The following is a 21635-nucleotide window of genomic DNA, read 5'->3' as shown; positions in this document are numbered from 1 at the left end:
ACGCCCAGAAATATATGGGCCCTTCATCTGGCCCTGGAGATGCATCCTGCCTGTCACTCACTGGCACCTTTCATCCTGCCGCATCCCACATGTGTATTTATACACCACCCACCCAGGCATCTTCCAGTGGAGATATATGAACACCCCAAATCCATGCACTTCTGCTCATAAATTTCTCCTGATGCTACCGTATCTGAGTTTGTGCACTCAGAAGGAGGATCCCTCTACTGACTAACAGGGACTGGGAGACCTTCAGGGTGTGGGGACCATCATGGGATGGGGCTCTGGTCTTGGGGGATCTGAGAAAGAGGGTTTTCTGAGTGCTTACAAAATTCCATTGACATCTGTACTGGTATGTGTGTATGTGTGCTGGAGACAGACAGACAATGACGCAGGACCCGGGCAGATGCCCCGATTTTACCCCCCATTGATCCAAGTCACTGTTGTAATTTTTGTCCCACTAATTTTCTTGGAGTAGTGAAGTTGACAAGAATACATTTAGGATGTAAAAATTCAAATGCCAGGATCCAAGAGAGGTGACTACTCCAAGCCCTGGCCCTAGGTTCTCCTGGGGGCCTTGGCCACCTGTTTTTGGTGGAGGGGGTCGGGAGGTAGCAGCAGCCTCCCCCAGCCCAAGTGTAGGGAACTCACTCCCAAAGTCACTCTGAGAACTCCCTGTGCTTTCCAGAGGGAGTCCTGTGAAGATGATGGGAAAGGGACCTTTGTTCTCCCCTCCTCTGGCCCCAGGTGTAGGTGCCCCCACATCTCTGCCCCCTCTAAAGTGTGGCTCTGGTTAAGGTGGTCATCTGGCTGTTCTGAAAGCCAGGAGCTGCCTGCTCTTAGCCTGCTTTATCATCCTGAAACTATATGCACACAGCAGGCCTGCCAGGGGCTGCGCTGCTACCCCAAGGAAATGGGGGAACATGGTTCCCAGCCTTCTAACTCAGAGACCCTGAGGTCTTCTGCCCAGCTGGGGGTTTCAGACCCCTTCCCTAACCACCCAGGAAGACTAGGGACCTACTTCTTGGGGTCCTGGCCTATCTTTAAATCCCTCCAATGTGTGTGTGAAGGTGGGTGACCCCTCCCATGCACTGGGCCATCTAGGGCTTGTTGCTCTACCTTTGATGAAATAGGACAAAAACCTGGAGTGGGATTTATGAGTCTGTTTTCTCAGTACTTGTTCAATTAAAAGGTGACAAAAGCAAGGACCCAGAGCAGAGGAGGCCAGGAGGATGGTGAGCAGAGAAGATGAGAATGTCTTTGGTTTTCAAGAGACCTAAGCTCTGTTAGCTCTGCTTCCTCTCAGGGCTGGGTGGGGGCTGGAGACCTTTCTGGAGGCTGAGAGCTGGAGGCTAGCCCTTTATATCTGCTCCTAGCTCTGCATCCTTCCAGAGCTTCAGTCTCCAGGACTTGTCTCCAGGACTTTCTGCACAGTCCCCAGCCCAAACGACTGGGTGAAAGCCAGAGTCTGAAAGGGCTACCTCTGGATTATAGGATGAGAAATCGCCTGAGGCTTTGCAGGGAGCGGCACACCTGGCCCACCCTCACCTCAGAAAGGAGACCTGGATTCTCTCTACTAAATCTCCATTTTTTAAAAGGCATTATCATTATATCCCCATTTTACAGATGTGGAAACTGAGATGCCACCTGCACCAAGGTCACACAGCCAAAGCCAGGGAGAGCCAGATTTTGACCTTAGACGCTGTCTTTTCTGTGTTTGGGGTGGCATGGTGGGAAGACCAGCACGCAGCGCCCCAAGGCCGCACCCTGAGAGCAAGCAGGTGACCTGTGGTTTCAAAGGATCTAACGAGGACCCTCAGCAGTCTCCTCACGGAGACAGGACAGGGCCAAGGTGTGGCAAGGGGTGGAAAACACCAAGTTCAGAGCAAAGCCACCATCCCCCAGTCCAAGGTTTCCTACTGGCTGCGACTCCGGAATGTGGACCCTTCCCGGTGGGCAGCTGGAGGGCCCCCGGTGCCCATTGACGACGCCCGAGACGACGTCGGAGGGAGGGCAGAGGACAGGGCCCCGGGTGGAGGAGGTGTGGCAGCACCGGGGCTCAGAAGGGCAGGGGCTACCGGTGTGCGAGCAGAGCCAGGAGGGGCCGCGCAGGGGCCAAAAGGATAAAGAGCCGCCTAAGAAGGGGCAGGTCCTAGGGAGGGAGCAGTTGTCCGTGCTGCGGCAGTGACCAGCTGGCGACGGCAAGACCCCGGCCCGAGCCCCTAGCTCTGCCCTGCTGAGCCGGCGCCCACTCCGCAGCCGCCGCCAAGTTCCTCCAAGTTTGCTGGTTGCGCTCAGATCTTGCGCCGGGCCCGGGGCGCACCCGGGGCCAGGGGCGCACGCAAAGCACTAGGGGACGCGCAGGGGTGAGAGGCGGAGGGGGCTGGCTACACAGACCCCGGGAGCGCCCGGGATCCCGCGTCCCCAGGCTGCGCGACCGGCCGCGCTCAGACTCGGTTCCGAGGCTCCGGCTTACCTGCCCCGCGGGCCGCTGGTCCCGGACTGCACCCGCCGCCGCCGCCGTCCTTCAAGCTCTAACTTCGCTCTCGGGATTGAAATTCCTCCCCAGCTTCGCCCATCGATCTGCGCGCGCGGCCCCGCCCCTCGCCGCGCGGCCCGGGGGGGCTAGTTCTAGCCCTGCCTCCCCTCCGCCCCCTCCTCTCCCTTCTCCTCCCTCCCGCGCTCGCTAGAGCGCTCCCTCCGCCCGCCCCCCCCTTCCGCCGGCTCCAGTCCGGCTCTGAGCCTCGCACCCTCCCCTCTGCTTCAGTCTCCCCTCCCGCCCAGCTCCTTCCCTCCAGGGCGGCCTAGGCTGGCTCTCCCCGCCGCGGGCAGGGGTAGGGGTGCGGGGGAAGAGAGGAGGAGGGGGAGGTACTAGAAAGCGCAGAAGGGTTTTCTCGAGGTCCCTCGCCACCCACACCTAAATGACTGGGGGGTGGGGGAAATGTCGCCTGAATGAGCCACCAATGACCCCCACCACACTAAGCAAAGCCCAGGCGTTCTCAGTACGCGAGTCCTCCCGTGGGTCTGGCCCCCCTCTCCCCAGCCCTGGACCCCACTTCCTTCTTTCACTCGCCCCAACCTCTGGGATACCTTGGGGGTTTCTCGAGCACTCTTCAGGTTTAGTCTTACCCTCACAACCTGCATGTGCTGAAGTTGCCACCCCCAACCCTCTAGACCGCGTATTACATTTGAGGAAACTGAGTCAAGAGAGGGGCAGAGCCTTGCTCCGCTCCACGCGGCCGGTCCGAGGCAGAGCTCCAGGAGCAGCCTGGACCCCTGGTGGGAGCCCCAGAATACCTCGCTCAGACCGAGCCGCCTGGGTTCGTGGCCCGGCAGGAGCCTCAGGGTCCGCTCTAGTCTCTCCGCAGCCCGGCCGGTCCCCGCCAGCCCCTCCCGGCTTCCTGTCCCCCTCCTGATTCTCGGCCTCAGTACCCCCGGCACGCTCTCCGCCCGCCGCCAGCAGCTGGGCAATTCACCGAGCATACAAAAGAGTAGACTCAATTCAAAAGCAGCAAATCAAGATAAATCCTATAGTGTGTGGGGACCGGAGAGGGAATGTGAATGAACGCCCACAGCGCAGCCAGCACTATATGGACTGGCACAGCCCGGGGCGGCGGGACCTGGTACCGCCTGGGCACTGAGGGTTCCCAGGATCCGGGAGAGGGGAGTGGGCTTAGCTGCCTCCCCCTGCCCTGCCTTCAAAGCAACCTTTGGAATTTAGGAATTTAGTCCTTTGTGGTTTTCTCCCGCTGCTGGGTGGGGCTCCAATGAGGGGAGATGCAGAGCCCTTAAGGGGGGCGCCAGGACAGAAGTCAGGGTGCCCCCCTGATTACATGCAAGTCCTGGGGAACAGTGTTGCCGGGGAATACATCACAGCTCCAGGATCATGAGACCTAAGGAAGAAGGGTAGTTTGGCCATTTGGGGCGTCTGGGCTGTGGCCTTTCTCCTTCTGCTGCCCCAAACTGAAGCTCTGTCCGAGCCAGTACGCTGGCCAACAGCAGGCCAAATAGATATCTATTCACCAAATAGATACAGCCAAATAGATTTCACCAAATAGATACAGCCAGCCTGGACCGCCCCAGCCTGGGCTCATGGAATGTGCAGGGCAAAGGGGCGCCTCTTTCCTCCCTGCTGTGTCTAAAAGGAGCCCCACACCTGTAGTCCCAGCTACTCGGGAGGCTGAGGCAAGAGAATCACCTAAGCCCAGGAGTTGGAGGTTGCTGTGAGCTGTGACGCCACAGCACTCTACCGAGGGTGATAAAGTGAGACTCTGTCTCTACAAAAAAATTAAAAATAAATAAAAGGAGCCCCGCTGCAGCTCCACCTAGGGAGAAACTGGTCATCCCCCAGAGCCTCTCTGGTCACTCCTGGAAGGTCTGAGAAAGCAATCTTATGACCTCAGCCCTGCAAAGAAAATACCTGAGGCCCAGCTCCATCGTTCACTCCATCAAAGGCAGACCACTGAGAGAGGTGACTGACTTCCCCTTTGCAGCAGGTTTTCCTGGGCCTGTGCAGGTCAGTCGCAGCTGGGGCTCTGAAAGGACCCTCGCTGGCCTTTCATGGATGTGCCCGGTGTGCTGGGGGCTGTGCTATGATCCTGGCCCGACTCACACTGCGAGCCACTCGCTATTCCCCAGGCACCCGGCCTATGAGCCCATTTCTGCGGAGTGCAAGCTGAGGCCGAGGCCTCAGACCGCCCTCGATTCATACTGCCAGACGCCCAAGGCCAGTGTGTGCCCACTCAGGGTCAGGGATCCGCCCAGAGGTCAACTGGAGGGGAAGCGTTAAGAGTCCCCGCGGTAAAGCGCCCGCAACCCGAGGAGCAGAGAACTCGCGCAGAGAGCAGAGCTGGGGGGCGGGAGGATTGGAGGCGGGGCCGAACACCGTGGGGTCGAGTCCTCGCCGCCGCGCCCCCCCACCCCGAGCCGAAGCTGCTCTGTCCGGCATTGACTGAGTGCCCCAGAGTCCGGCTGGGTCGCCCCTCCCCCGTGGCCGTGGTGATCGGCAGCCTGCTTGTAAGTCATTAATTCTGTTACAGAGACGCCAGAGCCGCCAGAGCCGCCGCCGCGAGGACATCTGTCAGGGGCCTAAGGCCGCGCTCCACGCCCCCGCCCCTCCCCCAGACTCAGAGCTGGGGTGGGGTTTGGAAGGAGTAGACACCAAAGCTAGGAGGTTGCTGGAGTCGCGCAGGCTAGCGCTGGAGGGCGTTGGAGTCCGAGAGTTAACCCGGAGGGGGGCGGGGCCCAAAGCCGGCCCTGGGGACAAAGATCCCCAAGCTGCTTGTAGAGGGGCTCTACAGACTCCGAGGCAGAAGTATTCCCTGTCCCCCAAATCCTCTAATCCACTCAAGCTCTGACCTGAGTGTTGGCGTGGGGCTGAGGTGGGGAAACCGAATCCTCCTGGGCCCTTGGGGCGCGGGAAGGCGACGCTGTATGAGGGGGAGCACCAGGACATTGCCTCTTCCTGCACATGCAACGGTGGCTACACCCCGAAACCATACTGGAGCTTCGAAGCTTCCCTCTGCTCTCCATAAGCCCTTAGGCTCTCCCGGGAGCCCCCTCCCCCGCCCCTCAGAAGGGGAGGCGCTCGGCCGCCGGGGCGGGAGGATGTGTCGCGCGTCGCCTAGGGTTGGGAGGGAGGGAGACTGCTTGCAGGAAATCCCGGCTCAGCCCTGGGCAGTCTAGCCCTGGGTACCTCACACTTAACCCGCGGAGTCGGACTTGGTTAGGAATGGTGCTCCGATAGCGCGGGCTCGGCCTGGGGCCCGAACAGGGTGGCCACATTCACACCGTACAGTTTGGGAAAAGAAAAAAGTTCCAGGGGGCGACACCCCGAATCGAAGAGGAAAGAGTGGGAGGAAAGCAGAGAGGGAAAAGCGACAGAATAGGGTCCATGAGAGCTGGGGGTCCCGCCCCAACCCGCAGCCAAGCCCCGCCGCGCCAGCTTCCCCGGCCTGCAGAGGTTCGAGTCACCCGCGCCTGTTAATAGCTTTCAGCCTTCCCATGAGCTCGGTAGTAGCGGGCAGAGTCCGGCAAAACGGCGCGGGTGCAGTTGGGGGTCCTGGAACACCCCTTCTCAGGGTTTCAACGGCGCAGGAGGTTGCTGCTCTCCGCGAGCCGGACGAGCAAAGGCGAGGAGGCACCCACAGACTACTCCCTCTCCGCCTCGGACCCTGGGTTTCAGATGAGGACAGTCTCTGGGCCAACTTGAGGATCCAGGGCTACCCTAGTGCACTCAAAGGCAAGACCACCCCCCGCCCCTGCACCCTGCCAGCCTGTTTTTTGCTCTCGGTGCTCTCAGTAAAGTTTCGGGGTCCCCGCGGCGCCTCTTAGCCTGAGGGGTCCGGAGTCCTGGCCCTTCCAGCCACGGCGTCGGGGAGGGAAGTTTGTCTGGCCAGGGCTCCGTGACTGCTAACTTCGGGTACGCCCGCCCCCAAAGCCGGGTGGGTGGATGGGGGACGCCCAGGAGCTGCGGGCCCAAAGCACAGCATCCTAAACCCCACGGGCGGGGTTTCTCGGTCCCAGAGCGGACGCCCAGGTCAGGGCGCGGGGCCCCGGGCGGTCGGGGCTGCCAGAGCCGCCGGGGACCCGCGCCGCCCCCACCGCCACCGGAGCGAGCATCTTCCCCGCCTCTCCCAGGAGCAGACACCCACCGACCCGACAGCAGCGGCCGAGGGGTTTCCGCCCCCCGCCCCGGGACAGCTCCCTCCCCCTCAGGCCCCTTCCTACCTGGGCCAGGGTGCGGGCCCCGGGCTGGAGGCACGGTCACGGGCGAGCAGAGCGCGCGCACCCTGCTCCCCGGAGAGCGGTGGCGGCTTCCCTTCCTTCCTCCTTCTCTTCCTCCTCCAGGCTCGCTGGCTCCAGACAGACCTCCTCCCCCTCCCGCCCTGCCAGCCCCTCCCGGAGCCAGCCGGGCTGGGCTCGGCCTGCGACCGGGAGCGGAGCGGAGCTGCCAGAAGCCGGGCTGCGGCGCTCACTGCGTCAAGCGCCGGGCGAACGCGGGGCGGCGGCGGTGGAGACCTTGCGCTCCGAGGCCTGGGCCGGCCGGGCAGGCGGGGGAACCGCGACGCGGGCGACGACGAGGGGCCGGGGCGCTCCGGCTCGGGCTGGAGCGCGGGCGCGGTGGCGGCTGCCGCGGTAGCGGCGAGGTTGTAGCGCATTCTTTCTGAGCGTGATAGAAGGTTCAATGTAGGAATCCTCGCGGGGAGGGTTAGAGGGGGCGGGGGCCGCGGGTGGGGGCGGCCAAAGGGACGGGTGTCGGGTGTCGCTGCCCGCACGTTGGTGGACTGTGGGATGTCCGAAGGGTGACACGGGAGGGGAAGTTGGAGGGAACCGTGAGGGGCCGCATCGGAAGCCAAGAGCGGGCCTCGCCTGCACCTCCGGGGCGCCCTCACGACCCTGTCCGTGGCTCACGCCACCTAGTAGCCTCGTGGCTATGGTTTGAAGCAGAAGCCCCCAAGTGTCTAGGAGTCGGGCTTCTTGGTGGCGATGGGAGGCAGGCACCCAGGGCCAGGATGTGCACACGCGTGCGGACACGGCTGTGCATACAACTGGGGAACCGCGTGAAGTTGACCCGAAGTCAGACGTTGTGTGGGTGCACGCGTCCGCGAGTGCCAAGGCACAGCCCGCGGGGGCGCGAGTTTGCGGGGGGAGGGGTAAATGGGCACATGCGAAGGGTGAGGAGTGGAAGCGAGGGAGCCTTCTGGGCCCAACGTCCAAAGAGACTTACCCTCCCCCAAGGTCATCGACACCCCCCCAGTACCTCTCCCCTTCGCACGGCTCGTGCCCCTTCTTTGAGCTGGGAGGAAGAGGGGGCGTGGGATCAGCCCGGCACCTCGGATTCCCGGAAGGTTCGGTGTAGCGGATTTCCCTCCCACCGATTCCCTCGCCCCTTCATTCGCCTCCCGGGGATCAGAAATCTCTCCCGCAGGCTCTAAGCCGAGGTGCTTTCCGCAGCTCTGGCCACCCCGAACCCCGGCTGAACGGCCAGCCGTTTCCCAGGGCGGCTGCCACTCCCCACCGCCCCTTCCCCAGCCTGCGGCTTTCGCGTTTGGTAAAAATTCCAAACCAGGCTCAAGAGCGCCCTCGCCGGGCTGCTGCCTGCGCTCCGATTCCAGAGCCGCCGCGCGAGGAGCTGCGAAGCCGGACCCCGGCGGGCTCTTGGCGCGACCCGCAGAACACCGCTCGCAGCGCAGCGCCCTAGCCGCGACAGCAAGAGAGGGAACAACCCGGTTGCGCGCGCGCGGGAGTGCGCATGGTAGCGGTCTGCAGGGGGTGTCTCTCCCAGAGGAGGCCGGAGGACCCGCTGGGAGGGGCGCCTGAGGCTGCGAGAAGCATCATCAGAGGCTAGCCAGGCCGGGGATGGGTGTGCGGAGCTCCCTCCCAGAGACCAGCCCAACGGCCTTTCTGGGGTGGTTAACTGCGTGCCGCCTGCGGCACGCGCAGCCGGTCCTTCAAGCCTCTCGCGCTCAATCCCGCGCCTCCGCCAAACTCGTGGTTCCGGACTGTAATGGGGGCGGGCCGGGATTGAAGGAAGTACCACCTCTCTTCTCTGCACTCTTGGCCCGGAAGGGTGATGGCTAAGGACAGAGCCACTGCCTGTGGTCTATCTGGGCTGGGAGTCAGGGGCGTTCAGGAGGGGCAGAGCCTGACTGAGGGGTGGGGGGGTGGGAGGGGGGCTCTCTTGCCATGTCCCTCAGGGAGGCGGTTGCCCTCTGATGCCAGCAAGCATCCCCTCCCCAAAGCACCGGCCTTGGCAGTCCCAGACCGGCTCCGTAGGGGCAAAGCTTGTAGGACTGAGAGGGGAGCGGTCCTGGATACTTGAGTATTCCCCACCCCCCAACCTCCCTCTACAGGACTTTGAAATGTTGTAACACGCCCTTGTTTCCCCAGAGAGGGGAAGACCCTGCCGGCCCTAAAGGCGCCCAACACCCCTTTGGCTGGAAATGGGAGACCCTGGGGCAGACCTGAAGGAAGGAGGAGGGAGAGAGGCACCTCTTTCTCTCCAGCCCCCACCCCTTTTCTTTCTCCCTCTGTCTCCCTTCAAGCTCTTTCTCCCTCTAAGACATTTGTCTCCTCCTGAAACCCCTCCCCCCAGCAGACACATGTGGGCAAAGCAGCCTGTGTTGTAGATACATTATACCCACACACCCACAGAACACATGCGTCTACACTCATCCCTAACTCACCCCACAGCCCATCCCCCCACACTAAGGGTGGAGTCATCTGCATAGGAAGAACTGGAAAACCTCTGCATCCCTCCTACCCCACAGAAACCCAGCAGCAGGTAGTAGACTGTTGTAGCCAGTTGTAATGACACTCTGCACATACACCCCAAATCACACACACCCCTGTGTCCTCCTGTAATCCTCACAAACCCATGAGCACGTGCATGCACACACGATGGTGTGGAATTACAAAAACCACTCTCATGTGTTACGTGCTTACTCAGCGCTCACTTGTATCAATCCATTCAGTCTTCATAGTAACCATAGAAGTGAACACTATTAAAATTTCCATTTCACAGATGGCAAAACTGAGGCGTCCGGAGATTAAGTAACTTAGCCAGGATCACCATAAACTAGTAAATGGCCAAGCCAGTGTGCAAATGTAGACAAACTCCAACACCATTATACTTAGTATTTGCTCTCCTGCACACACATTTGTGCATACCAATTTACTTGCATCCTCAGGCGTCCTTTTCAAGGGTGTTGCTGCTGCCCCAGAGATGCATGCAGCAACAAAAGGCCCTGTTAATCAGACAGGCTGTCTTTCCTGAGTTTAGTTGGCCAACCCAGGGCCTAGATCAAACTTGGAGATAGCAGAATCACCCCCTTCCACCTGGACATTCTGTCAGTACCTGAGGCTCAGCAAGCTCCACCTGCCTTTCTGATGTACACAAGCAGCTCCTCTCAACATTGTAAACACAGACCCCACTGGGGAGGGGGACCAGGTCTTTACCTGGATAAATAAATTCTCATTTTCATGAAAACAAATTATCACTATTTTCATAACCTTCTCCAAGTACTTTGGGGAAAGGAAGCCTGGGCAGTAAGAACCAGAGAGACCTGGGACTATGGGACCCCTCCTTTCCCCAGGAGTTAGAAACACCACCCTCTCTGTGCTTGTGATCCCAGGTGCCCTGAGATTCCTAGGCCAAGTTCTCACCATGTTGGATCACTGGTATACATTGATAAATTGGGCTCTTCCAACAGAATGTGAGCTCAAGAGAGAAGGACCATCTGATTCACCTCCAGGTCTCAGTGCCCCAGTCAAGGTCAAAAGATCACATGCACTTTCAGAGTAAACGAGGACTCACCTCCTGGCTTCAGTATCTTTGCACTTCTTTGAGTGGATCCTGTGTTCTCTCTCCACCATGAATGCCCTAGCTGGAAGTATATTACCCAGGCAGGACATTTGCCTGAGGGTGTCCATGGAAAGGAGAGGAGAGACACACCAGCTGGGATTAATGTGGAAGAAACCCCCACCACCACCACCAAGGAAATGGCAACCAGAGAAAAATGGTGACAATCTCTTCTTGTGTCCAGAACTTCACAGGAACAACAATAAGAACCCATAAAACCCAAAACCCATAAAATAAACACTATGTCCAACTTATATCCCAGGCAAAGAGCCAGTGTCTCCATATACAAAGAGCTCTTACCAATCAATAAGAAAAATAGCCAAGAGAAAAAAAAATGGGCAAAAGTTAAAGGATACTTAAATAAATGAAAAAGTGCCTGGCTTCACTCTTAGCAACGGAAATGCAAACTGAAGCTATTCTGACATATCATTTTTCATTCATTGGATAAACAATGATTAAAAAGGTCAGTGATGGATGGCGCCTATGGCTCAGTGAGTGGGGCGCTGGCCCCATATACTGAGGGTGGCGGGTTCAGGCCCAGCCCCGGCTGAACTGCAACCAAAAAATAGCCGGGCATTGTGGCGGGCGCCTGTAGTCCCAGCTGCTGGGGAGGCTGAGGCAGTAGAATCGCGGAAGCCCAAGAGCTGGGGGTTGCTGTGAGTCCTGTGACATCATGGCACCCTACTGAGGGCAGTAAAGTGAGACTCTGTCTCTACAAAAAAAAATATATATATATATATTAAAAAAAAGGTCAGTGATAACATTCTGTTGCAATAGTGTGGGGAAGCACACACCCTTGGAACCTCTGAAACAATGTCAGAATTCCAAATGCATACACCTTTGGCCCAGCATTTACTTCTAGGAATCTGTCCTCCAGATACTCCTCACAAATGTGAAAAATGATATATTACTGTGTACAAGGTTATTTGCTGGAGCACTCTTTGTAACAGCAGCAGATTGGAAACATCCTAAGTGCCTGCTGACAATGGAGTGCTTAAATCATCGTAGCACATCCAGCCATACATGCTATAAAGGTGGACTGATTTGAGTACATCTCCAGATGTTCTTTAGAAGGAAAAAAGCAAAGAGCAGAACATGTATATGGTACCTTTTAAAATACTTGTATGCAAAAAGGGAGTCACAAAATAACAATTTATTTCCTTATATGTGTATAGACTGATCTCTGGGAGGAGACCCAAAGGAACTAGAAACAGCAGGTGCTTACCGTAGAGAGCTGGGGGTGGGGAAGCTAAGAGAGATGGGTGGGAGGGGACTCGCTTTTTAAAATATTTTTTACACAGTATTTACTTACAGATGACGAAATTCATTGTTCTTAAGTTTTATGCAGTTCTATATACAGTTCTTAATTATCGTTATGTGAGTTTTGACAAATGTATACATTGGTTGTAATCACCACCTCAATCACAGTATTGATATTTCCATCACCCCAGAAAAGAGACTAACTTTTCACTGTGTGCCCATGAATGCCATCAGAATTTTGTGCAATGTGCAGACATGTTCCTTTATAATAAACTTAAACATTTTCTGTCCCTGTGGATTTGACTGTTATAGATATTTCATATAAATGGAATGATACATATGTGGTGTCTTCAGACTGGCTTCTTTCACTTAGCATTATGTTTTGAGGTGCATATGTGTTGTACCATATATCAGTATTTTATTCCTTTTTATTGCAAAATAATATTCCATTAAATGGATAAACTACATTTATTATCCATGTCATCAGTTTTGGACATTTGGGTTGTTTCCACTTGGGGGATGTTATGAATAATGCTGCTGGAAGCATTCATGTACAAGTTTTTGCAGGGACGTGTGTTTTCATTTCTCTTGAGTAAATATCTAGAAGTGGAATTGTTGGGTTATATAGTAACTCTATTTTTTTTTTTAATTTTTTTATTAAATCATAACTGTATACAATGATATGATAATGGGGCATCATACACTCACTTCGTTAGTAACTCTATTTTTAACATTTTGAAGAACTCACAAACTGTTTGCCAAAGTGGATGCCACATTTTACATTCCCACCAGCAGCGTATGAGGGTCCCTATTTCTCCACATCCTTGTTAATACTTCTTGCCTATCTTTTTTATTCTGGCCATCCGGGTGAGCGTGAAGTGGTATTTCATAGGGATTTGGGTCTGCATTTCCCTGATGACTAAGGATGTGGAGCACCTTTTCTCTTGCCATTGGACTTTTGCCTATCTTCTTTGGATAAATGTCTATTCAGATCTTCTGCTTACATTTAAATTATCGTGTTATTTTTGAGCTATTTTATATTCTAGACACATTCTCTAATAATTAGATGTATAATTTCAGTGGGTTTTTTATTCACTTTCATGTTGGTGTTGTTGGTAGCACAAAAGTTTTACATTTGGATGGTGTTTCATTTATTCTGTTGCTTGTGATTTGGTGCCATGTCTGAGAAGCTTTTACCTAAGATGAAGATTTACTCCTATTTTCTTCTAAAAGTCTTAGAGTTTTAGCTCTTATATTTAAGTTTAGATGCATGTTGAGTTAATTTTTATGTATGGTGTGAAATAGGGGTCCAATGTAATTCTTTCTGTGTGGCTGTCAAGAGTCCCAGCACCATTTGTCAAAAGACTATTCCTCACCCCTACCTTGGCACCCATATTGAAAGTAAATTGAGTGTAAATACAACAGTTTATTTCTGTACTCTCAAGTCTAGCCCCTTGATGAATACCTTGTATAAATGTGCCCATTACCCAGATATTATTCACTGTACCTATAAGATAGGTTTTCACTCATCCCCTCACTCCATGAGGGGATTGATTTCCACTGAGTTTTACTTCCCTCTGTGCACCTCAGTTAGTTCCAATTTAGTAGCAAGCACATATGCTAAAATATGTATATATACACACAGTTGGGTACTTCATGTTTGATTTCCGCAATCACAAGAGCTGCTCAATGTAACTTGAACATGGTATTCATCCTTTATTATCGGTATATAGTGAGTATTATAATTTTAATACAGATTTTCTTTCCTTAAGATGTGTGTACACTTGTGTGTGTATAATATGTATATACATATATATGTATTAACACACATACGCATACACACAGTCATGGGCCATATAATATTTTGGTCAATGATAGACTGCATATACAATCGTGGTCCCATAAGATTATAATAGCGTATTTTTACAGTTTTTATTGGTTTTTTGCTGTTACCTTTTCCATGCTTAGTTATGTTTAGATACACAGATACTTGCTACTGTGTTACAACGCCAGTGTTCAGTGTTATATAGGTTTGCAGCCCTGAAGCACTGGACTAGACCACAATGCATAGCGGACTGTGCCATCTAGATTAGCGTAAGTGCATTTCTCAGGACGTGTCTCATTGTTAGTAAGCATGACTCTGTGTGTGTGTGAGAGAGTGTGTGTGTGTTCTGGAAAGATTATGGGTACTTTTTGTTTTCTCTGATCTATTTTATTTTTCTGAATTATCCTCATTTACTATTAGTAATGAGGAATACAGCTTGGCACAGTGATAACAGGAGCCCAGGCCTGCCCTTCTGGGTGTGCAGAGGAGGCAGGGGGAGGCTGGCCCAGGCACCCCTGAATGCCCCCTTGTGTGCTGAGGGCTGGGGCTTTTGCTGTCCTCAATGATGAAGGCAAATGGCCCAGTGCTTAGGCTCTGATCACCTGGTCCCCTGTGATTCATTCTGCTTGATTCTAATGAAAATGAGGCTTAATGAGAAGATAATAAAAGTGACATTTTGCAAGCTTTTAGTGGACCATGCCCAGAGGTATTTTATTTCTTAGAAATAGTTTACACCACCAGAGGATTTCACTGTTGGAAATGCAGGGAGAGGTCCCAGGATGTACACAGTAGTTCTCAACCTTCCTAATGCCACAACCCTTTAATACAGTTCCTCGTGTTGTGGTGACCCCCAACCATAAAATTATTTTCGTTGCTACTTCATAACTGTAATTTTGCTACTGTCATGAATCGTAATGTAAATATCTGATATGCAGGATAGTCTTAGGTGACCCTTGTGAAAGGGTCATTCGCCCCCAAAGGGGTTGTGGCCCACAGGTTGAGAACCGCTGATGTACAGGAATATGAAGGAATGAATGGCATAGGATCCTCAGCTTCCTGGCCTGGTGGGGTTCCCATGTCCCTCTAGAAACTCCGAGAAGGAAGTGCTGTCATCAGCCACCTGTAAACATGGCCTTGAACCTGGCACAGTCCTCCTACTGTTATAATGAAGGAGGCTTCAGGAGGAGCATCCCTCACCCCTCGCTGTGAGCCAGGTGATCCAGGTCTCATCATCATCACCTTTGCACACAGAGGTGCTCACAGTAGGTGATTTGGAACTGAGCATCCCTCAGCAAACATCCTCTACATGCAATGCCCTGGCCCTTCCTGGAGCTGAGCTTAAGGCTCCTCTAAAAGGTCTGACTCAACTGAAGCCAAGTGCTGGGGTGCAGGTGCCTCCTGGCCCCAGAAGTTGGGACAGGCAGATAGGGCAGGGTCTAGGTGAGAGCTGGCCCTATCTCTAATGCATCGCTAATCTAGGCCTATCTCCTAGCACACACTTGTAAGTGCATGTGTACCTGCCTGCCCATGTGTGCCTGCATGTATGTGAGCACACAGCCTTTTTTTTTTTTTCTTGCAGTTTTTGGCCAGGGCTGGGTTTGAACCTGCCACCTCTGGTATATGGGGTGGGCACCCTACTCCTTTGAGCTACAGGAGCTGCCCGAGCACACAGCCTTTGTATGTGCACCCCTACATGCTGCATCCTTACCAAGTGTGCTGGGACCCCCGGCTGGTTTGCTTCAGCTCCTCTTTCTCACTGAAGGGCCCCTTCCTGCCTCTCTGATCAAGGGCACTCACTTCAAGCCCCCATTTTGATGGAGGGCCAGGCACAGGCAGGAGGGCCAGGCAGGTGCACTCTGCTCTGGGCAGGGATTGATCAGGTCTCCTCTCGGAAGGATGCCAGTGCCTCCGGTTCTCCTTGACAGAGCACCTTTGACCTGGCCTGGTCCCGCAGGTCAGAAGTGTATAAATGAGAGGCCCCGTGATGGTGCCCCTCACAGCTACCCTGATCCGCCTGACCCAGGAACACTGGCATTCAGTGCCTGAGTCTGCATTCGGTGCCTCTACAGGGCAGGGCTCCCACTCTGGGACCAAGATTGATAGTTGCAAACCTTACAGCCCACCAGGACCCACTTCCTCCAGGGCTGCGTGCATGCACCTGAGCCCACAGCCTGGCCTGCAGTCCTGTCAGCCCGTGGGCCTTCAGGAAAGCACTTGTTAGCGTAGGGGAATGGGACAGTTTTGGGCTGATCTCACCCTAAACCTCAAAGGCCATCTCCCTGACTGCTTCTGCCCAAGATACCCACCTTTCTGCTTCTCTTATTCAGGTTTCCCATCCAGAGAGCACTGGATTGTGCTTGGTTTCCTCCAATGTCAGGGAGCTCAGTACTACTCAACCATGGGCTGCTGGCCTTACTTATCTTTATGTAGCCACCAGAATCTGTCCACCACTCACTGCCTCAGACACTGTGGCTTCTGGGGCAGCTGCTCTTTGCTTTCAGCCCATCTCAGGTGGCCTCATCTCTGCACGTCCCCTCCCTCAACTTCATCACCTCCTCTAAAAAGGTCCCCTCCCCCTCCCTGTCTCCTGGTTACTCAGCCCCCAGGTCACCCTATTGGGCAAACCCCCTGAAGCTTCTTACTACCCATGGACTTAAACACAGACGCTCTCCCCAGGTGCAAGGCTCCCTGCCACCTGCACTGCCCACTTCATGAGGCCAAGTTCTCCAACTCTTTCAGTGCAGGTGGCACTCACTGGACACACTCTACCTGTGCACATCCATTCATCCATCAATCTACCCATCCCGAGCTTTGGCCTTGTGGGCAGGATTATTATTGCCTCCACTTGCCAGATAAGGACACTGAGTCCCAGGGAGGTCAGGTAACTTGTCAAGGGCCACATGGCCAGCCAATGGCAGAGCAGGGGTCCAAGCCTTGGTATCAGGCTCCAGCATCCAATGTGCCACTAGCACTCTGTACAGCCCAGTCATCACCCTACTGTACCTCTCTCCTGCAAGGCTTTTGTGGTGTGGCACGTCACAGCTTGCACAGCAATGACCCTAACTGATCCTAGCCTGTCCCCACATAGTCCTTGAAGACCATGGAGGCTTGAAGAGAAGGGGCCTGCCCAGAGTTACTCAGCAAGGACAGGGTGACATTAGGAGTGGGACTTCCCAGGAAGAGGACAGTGTTATGGGGTGACTTGTGTCCTCTCTAAAATTCCTACAATGCATTTGGAGGCAGGGCCTTTAAAGGGTGATTATGGTAAAATGAGGTCGGTAAGGTGGGCCCTAATCCTATCAAAGTGGTGTCCTTATAAGAAGAGGCGATTAGGGCACAGACGTGCACAAAGGAACAACCATGTGAGGACACAGGGAGAAGACGCTGTCTGCAAGCCCAGGGGAGAGACTTCAGGAAAAGCCACCTCGACCTAGGACTTCCAGCTTCAGAATGTGAGAGAATAAATTTCTGTTGTTTAAACTGTCTGGTATGGGGGGTTTTGTTGCAGCAGCCCAAGAAGACTCATACATATGGGGTCTTCCTGCCTCCCCCTTGGGGGATCTGGGATCACAGCCTGGTGTGGAGCCAGGGGCCAGGGCCCAGGACTCCACTGGTCCCATGCCAGGAGTTCCCTGCACAGATAGCTCTGCTCTCTTGAGGGCTCTGAGGGCTATCTGCCCGACCCTGACAACAGAGCGGGGACTCCAGCAGGGCCCAGCTTTATGACAGGCTGTCAAGTGGGCAGCAAATAAAACACCTACCCTGTGTGACAGAAACAAGATATAAAAACTTCTGAGCTCCTTTTATTGACTAGAAGCCTTGTGCTTCATGTCCCATTACCTCCTGGACTAACAGGCACCTACCAGAGCTGGAGGGAACTCAGGGTCCTGCCTGGCAGGTGGACGCAGCCATGTCTCAGGGCAGCTGGGCTCTCAAGCCCCACCCTCCCGCAGCATCAGTGCTCCCACCCATGATCTGACCAGGTGAGTCCCTCTCAGCCTGATGAATTTCCATCCCCCTCTTTCTGGAGAGTGGACAAAACATGACTGCTCCTCAAGAAGGAAACAGAGGGCACAGACAGTGAAGAACTTGACAAAAAACAAACTTTTGCCCAGGTTCTGGCATCTCCTCTAGGGGGCAGGCCCTGGGCGTTGGCTCACTCAAGCCACACAAGCTCTCAGGGAGGAGGGACTGTTGATCCCCATTTTATAGATGGGGTGCAGAGCCTAGAGATGGAAAGAGCTGAGTCAGTCTGGGCTTGACACCCGGGTCTGAGGGACTCCAGAGCCTCAGAGAGCCACAGGGACAGGTGGGCCTGAGTTCCTGAGTATATGCAAATGTAAGGAAGACTGTGGACCCCAATGCCCCCAAGGCTAAGGCTCGGACCTGTGGGATGAACAGCACGGGCCTGAGCTGTCACTTGCTTCTGGGATGGGGTGATGGGGGCTCTCTGTGCCATCCCTCCCTGCACCAGCCCCTCCACCCAGTCTCCTTAGGCAAGTGGCAGCTGCAAACTGCCTCTTTCTCTTGCCTCATTTGGTCCCCCAGGGACCTCACTGAGCCAAAAATGTCTGTGGCCTCAAAGGAAGCCAGGAGGAAAGGCATGCTGTGCTAAATGAAGGGCCGTTTCTTCCTTCCAGAATAGCTGAGACCACGGCGCATCCCACAGGCCTGAGCTGGGGAGCCAATCACTGCACGGGCTGCTGGTGATTAATAAAAATGGGTAATGATGGACCATCTGTCCCAGCCGCACTCTGTGGCGGGGCCACACCAAGTCCTCATTAAGCATTCCTTTGCCATTGTCCCCACAGATGTTGGCGGTGGCTGTGTTGGTCCCACGGGAAGGCAAGGTTGGACGCATTTAGGCAGACGACCCTGAGCAGGCTGGTCTCGGAGACAGGGCTCACACAGGGCCAGCCTATGCAGAACTGCTTTACAAGGTCCTCCATGTACCCTCCACCCTGATGGTGGTGCTAAGCACAGCCCCAGGCAAGACAGGCCTGGCTGGCCCCTCCTCACTCACTGTGTGACCTTGGCAAGCATTGAACTGCCCTGAGCCTTCACATCCATCCTAGAGAGGTCAGAACCAAGTGGTCAGTGTCTGAGAAGCATGGAGTTGAGAGATCAGGACTTCTCAGAGCCTTTAATTTGTCAGCATCGAAGGAAGAGACCATCTCTACATTGAGGCCCCAGAGTCCAGAGACTCCAGCTAAGCTCCGAGCACATAGTGGTGCTTAAGACAGGAAAGACATCAGGAGAAGATGTGCAAAGGGCCCACATGTCTTAGAATTCTCCAGAAGGCACAGAGCAGGGCTTATTCTCCAATCTATTGACTTGGCTACAGCCCCCTCTGGATAAGGCCTGTAGGCCAACAGACCCCTTCCCCAGAAGAGGGTCTCTCCATGAAGAGACAGAACTAAGTGCCCAGGCAGGGAAGGGGACCCAGAATGCCCACAGCTTGCAACGAAATTCAGATAAACAAACAGGGAGAAGCAGGGACTTTGGGCTCCCGGGACAGAGAAGAAACCAAGTGGTATGAAGCCAGCAGAGCCCTTGCCTGTGAGCAGTAGTGGGCAGAACCTAGGGACAGGCAGTGGATTGGCCTCCCAGGAACCTTGTAGCTTTGGGCTCCTGGTGGCACTGTGCTCTGAGCTAGGTCCAGTCTGGACAAATGGCCAACTGTCCCCAGAGTAGGGTCCCCCTCACACAGCAACCATACATACGAAAAGTAGCCTGGCCTCAAATATAGTGGAGGAGAAATCTACAGAGAGGGACGCTGAGGGACAGAGCAAGTAACCTGCCTAAGGTCATGCCACTATGAGCAGTGCAATGTGATTCCTTCTGGACAGGGTGGCCCCAGAGCAGGAAGGACCAGCCAACATACACCCAAGGTGAAAGCCTCTCCACCCTGAACTTCCCAGGTCTGGACACTCCCCCTATAGCTCCTACCCTGCCTTGCCCCGCAAGTGCCTCCAGCTCACTGCAGTGTCTGGCTGAGCAGGCCCTGGCCAAAGGCCCAGAGGCTGACAGGGACACCTGTTCCAGGGCCTCTCTGGTTCCCTGTCCGAGGTAACCTGACATCTTTCCTGGTATACCCTCAGGAAACCTGAGCCTCCTGAGGCTCCAGCTTTGTCCCTGGAACGATGAGCACTTGGAAAGTGGAATTGGAGAGGATGAGTGTGTTCCCGGAGCTGGTCAGCCCAGCCAACCCCTCTTGGGGCCAAAAGAGCCTGTGGAGGTCAGAAGGGAAGCAAACTGAGGCCAGGGAAGGGCCCTTCCACCAGAAGCAAGGTCGCAGCTGAAACTAAAGCTTGGATCTCCTAAGTCCCAGGCCAGGGGTCCTTCCCGTCTGAGGATCTCCTTGGACCCTTGGAGCTCTGAGGGCAGTGGGGACAGTTATGTCTATGAAGGTGAGGTTGCTTCACTGGCTGGCACACAGGGTACCCAAGGGCAAGAGGAGAGAAAGGGTGGTATCATTGTAGTTATGAATATTCATGTGAGTATTATGAATATTCATGCAGCATCCACTGATAAGGGAGAAGCAGGCTGTGAGGGAGGACAGATTGCTGCTTCCCAGGCCCACCTCAAGGCCAGAACCAAGGCAGTAGCCTAGGGCATTGGAGCCCAACCACCAAGCAGGGTTTCCTTCCCCAGGGATCACCCAGACTCAGGGGCCAGCAAGGGGCAGGCCAGAGCAGGGAGGGACACAGGGCCTGTCCCTGGCATGGACAAGGTCTCCAGAATGCAGATGGTCACATGCTTAGATATGGCAGGCTGAGGGAGAGCCTCCAGTGGGTCTAGCTTCTCCTATGTCTACAGGTGGGCACCCAAGAAGGATCTGGACAAGCCAAGAGGCTCAGAACACAGGGTCCTTCAGGGAGAGTGAGGAAGGGCAGATATCCAGTGGATTTTCCTTCACAGAGATGGAAAGCAAGGAAGGCTCAAAGAGGGAAGTGATGTGCCTAAGATGATGCAGCAAAATTGTGGGACATCCCAGGGCTCCATTCTGTAAGTGTTGTGGCTTGCATGTAGGTAGTGTTACTTCTGAGTGGGTGCCCATCCAAAGACAGGTATGTGGCCGTTCCTGGCAATAGAGGCCCTCAATTAGTGTTTGTTGACTGAATGAATGGCCCATAACCCTAAATTTCTATTTAGAGGTTGGGGAACCTGAAATAAAGAGACCTGTCCCTATTCTTGCTGATAGATTATGGTGGGGCCAGCTTCCATTTATTCCATAATGTCCACAGGTTAAGTTGTGTTTGAAGACAGGGTCTTTTTTTCTTCTTAGAGTTGGGAAATCACTCTTCTGATGGCCTTGAGGAACTTCCAGCTGTAGTGGAGGCCAGCAGCTCCCGCAGGCCTGGTATGGGCTCCACAAGGTCTGCAGGGCTGCTTGGTCCTCTCTATAATGTTCCTTCTATGCTCAGGAGCCAAGGAAGGTAGGCAGGTGAGACTCACCTGAGGAAGGAGACAGAAAGGCCAGAAGACCACGGGTTGCCTGGAGCAGAAGGCAGCAGTGCTGACTAAGACAAGTGCATAGGATGGTCCTGGGTCCAGAGGGAGTCCTGAGATTCCACAGCAAACTCTTTCTATGTTGGGGACAAAGCAGGCAGGAAGCCAAATTGATAAGAAATCAAATGAGGAGGCTGACAGTGGAGAAGAAAAATAATCATAAATGATGGTTTTTATTAAAAAATACCACCAGAAAAATGCATGTTCATTCCAGAAGCCCAAAAAAGCCCAAAATGTAATAAGGGAGAAGAGAGGAATGGAGAATGGAAAATTAAAACCATGAAAATAGCCCAAGAAAATCTCCTGATATCTGCTGGGAGTCCACAGCATCAGAGGAGGGAGGGAGGGTGTCACTGTTGTGTGCAGTGACAAACATTATTCTGCAACCGAAATAGCAAAAGCAGCGGGCAGGAGGAGGGACAGATAATCTATTGCAGAGCAGTGATGGATTGTTCCCGCCATGGCCAAGGAGGCCAGGCCAGCCCGTGGGCCCAGGGCCAGAGCCTGGGTACTGTAAGGGTGGGTGGGCTCTCTGCCTGGAGACAGGGACCACACTGGTAACCCACACTGGCCCAAGGCAGCCATCCAGCTAGAGCAACACATGTCTGTGGGAAACTGAGGCTGAAAGAAGGGAAGGCCACCTTTGTTAGCTTGGGACTGGTGAAGGAGCAGCAT

General features: G+C 54.4%; 1 protein-coding gene across 4 annotated transcripts in view; it reads right to left on the bottom strand.

Annotated features, from left to right (window-relative positions):
• Positions 1–8108, bottom strand: part of ELFN1 (extracellular leucine rich repeat and fibronectin type III domain containing 1) — an 80969-nt gene extending 72861 nt beyond the window's left edge. For 2 of the 4 annotated variants that reach the window (XM_053557959.1, XM_053557956.1), the window contains exon 1: positions 6730–6815. The gene's annotated coding sequence lies outside the window, so the exon portion shown is untranslated. Of the gene's footprint in view, positions 1–2476; positions 2528–6729; positions 6816–7762 lie in introns of those variants that run through there. The other 2 variants (XM_053557958.1, XM_053557957.1) reach the window with 2 other exon arrangements.
• Positions 8109–21635: the final 13527 nt, after the last annotated feature.

The sequence above is a fragment of the Nycticebus coucang genome, chromosome 12, assembly GCF_027406575.1.
Source record: "Nycticebus coucang isolate mNycCou1 chromosome 12, mNycCou1.pri, whole genome shotgun sequence".
NCBI classification, from domain to species: domain Eukaryota; kingdom Metazoa; phylum Chordata; class Mammalia; order Primates; family Lorisidae; genus Nycticebus; species Nycticebus coucang.
Note: the sequence above shows the minus strand (reverse complement) of the source record. Positions and strands in the feature narration are given on the sequence as shown.